The sequence below is a fragment of the Berghia stephanieae genome, chromosome 15, assembly GCF_034508935.2.
Source record: "Berghia stephanieae isolate SIO BIC M18660-M18661 chromosome 15, UCSD_Bste_1.3, whole genome shotgun sequence".
Classification (NCBI taxonomy): domain Eukaryota; kingdom Metazoa; phylum Mollusca; class Gastropoda; order Nudibranchia; family Aeolidiidae; genus Berghia; species Berghia stephanieae.
In genome coordinates, this window is record NC_088374.1 from 5,380,047 (window position 1) to 5,382,546 (window position 2,500).

The following is a 2,500-nucleotide window of genomic DNA, read 5'->3' on the forward strand; positions in this document are numbered from 1 at the left end:
ACAAAAGGGAGCTAAACTGGGATGCCAAAACACTGGTTCCAATCTCATTGGAAGTGTGATTACAAAATACAAAAGGGAGCTAAAGTGGGATGCCAAAACACTGGTTCCAATCTCATTGGAAGTGTGATTAAAAAATACAAAAGGGAGCTAAAGTGGGATGTCAAAACACTGGTTCCAATCTCATTGGAAGTGTGATTACAAAATACAAAAGGGAGCTAAAGTGGGATGTCAAAACACTGGTTCCAATCTCATTGGAAGTGTGATTACAAAATACAAAAGGGAGCTAAAGTGGGATGTCAAAAACACTGGTTTCAATCTCATTGGAAGAGTAAAACCACTTTATCCGAAAGGATTAGGTACATACCTTGTTTAATTGGATTCAATAATCTGATATCACGTCCGCCCAGCAACCAGCAGCTTGGTTCTAAACAAAAAAAAAGTGGTGCTTTTTATTATTCGTGCTGGCTAAAACTTTTTCACATGTCATGTGATCAGAATGTATAAAAGTCAAAACATGATCAGATTTATAATGTTTTTCTCCTCTGGATATACTTCTATGCTCGTCGGAGAAGTATTTCATAAGGGCGTCCACCATTGTTCCGAAAGTTTAGAACCAGTTACTAAGTTACTATGCGTCATTTCGAAGGAAGTGACGTCACGACTGTTGAAGGCTATTGATCTTCTGGTTTCAGAGTGATAGATAGCATCAGATTTTCAAACTTAAAAAAAACTATATAGCGCAAAATCCACTAAACGTGCTCAAAGCGCTTTACAATGGGTCCCTGGCCAACAGCAACACTTAACATGTAGAACGAGACATGACGCCTGTTCGGCGATAAAACCATACCATTTTTTTCCGACAGAGACAACACTGTTAACGGCCAGGTACTCATTTTACACCTGAATACGGTGAGAGAATGTGAGTGAAAAGTCGTTTCCAAGGACTCGTCTATGCGCCGAGTGAGCAAGGCTCGAACCCAGGACCTTCCGATCCGAAAGTGAGTGTCATACCACGAGACCACATAGCCGCACATGATCGACCTGGTTGTAATGGACACAATATGTTCCATTAGTGAACTCTCGTCTCAAAACGGTATTAAGTCGGGATGATTAGAATGCTGAAACTGAAATTTGTACCCGGAAATATCAAACTTAAGTTGAGTTTATATGCTGCTTTATAGAGGAGAAGGAATGTCATATTTTACTGTGCTAAATACCATCGTTTCATATTTTTGACCAATTTATCTATAATTTGACTTTTTAGCATCTGGTCCATCCCGACATAATACCGTTTTGAGACGTTGGCTCACATTTGTTTGAAAAGACTATCTAATGCGGGTATGCGGTCTAGTCGGTATGACACTTGCTTTCGGATTGGAAGGTCCTGGGTTCGACCCTCGTTCGACGTATAGTTGAGTCCTTGAAAAAGGCTCTTTACTCTACTCATATTCTCTCACAGTACTCAGGTGTAAAATGAGTACCTGGACGTTAACAGCGTTGTCGGAATAAAAATTGTAATATCGCCTAACCGGCGTCGTGTCTCATTCTACGTGTTACGTGTTGCTGTTGGTCAGGGACCCTTTGTAAATCGCTTTGAGCACGTTAAGTGGATATTGTAATATTATATAAAAGCTCAAGTTATTTGTCTGCATAACCCGACTTGCACTTATTTGCAGGTCTGATAACCCAATTCCTCATGGGCTCATTGCTGTAATGGAAATCTAAGAATAATGACGCTAAATATTGTCCATTACAACAATGGTTAAACTTGGCCCATAGGTGGGCCCGGATGTTAGACCTGCATATATGTACACGTCGGCATACCCAAATCCCCCACCCCAAAACAGACACTTTTCACGGCCAATGGTCACCCCTAGTCACCACCGAAATATTCAAAACATGTGATCTCTGATCGTATATCTATAATTATATCTGTATAAATAATTAATCAATTAAATCATTTTGATCGTTCTAATGTCTCTTCGCGATAAACAAACTAAAAATGGACCCCTGATCACGTGATTTATGACCAATTAATAATTAGCATAGCGATTAATGTGATTTTGTTTATTTCCAATTAACACTTTCGCACCGACTTGCACCCCATAATATTCACACCTTCGTACAAAATTTACATAAGGACGTTGACCCTACACAATAGGAAACCAGTGGGAGAGGAAATAGGAAGAAGACGATGGAGGTGGATTGGACACACGATTAGAAAGAATGACTCCACTATAACAAAGAAAGTATTGGACTGGAACCCTCAGGGCAGAAGATCAAGGGGAAGGCCACGAGGAACATGGAGAAGAATTAAAGAAGCTGATATACAGAGAAGTGATAAGACCTGGACTGAGATGATTAATAAAAAGTTAGCTCAAGATAGAGAAGGATGGAAACTGTTTGTCTGTGGCCTATACCCTGACCCAGGGTGAAAAAGGCAATGATGATGATCATGATGATGATGATGATGATGATGATGATGATGATGATGATGATG

The 2,500-nt window shown here is 39.9% G+C and overlaps 1 protein-coding gene across 2 annotated transcripts in view; it reads right to left on the minus strand.

Annotated features, from left to right (window-relative positions):
• The window catches only part of LOC144960496 (uncharacterized), a 23,441-nt gene that overhangs the window by 17,029 nt on the left and 3,912 nt on the right, over positions 1–2,500 (minus strand). The window contains exon 2 of one of the 2 annotated variants that reach the window (XM_078893658.1): positions 365–424. The exons of the other annotated variant lie outside the window; for it this stretch is intronic. The gene's annotated coding sequence lies outside the window, so the exon portion shown is untranslated. The remainder of the gene's footprint in view (positions 1–364; positions 425–2,500) is intronic. 2 annotated transcript variants of the gene reach the window in all.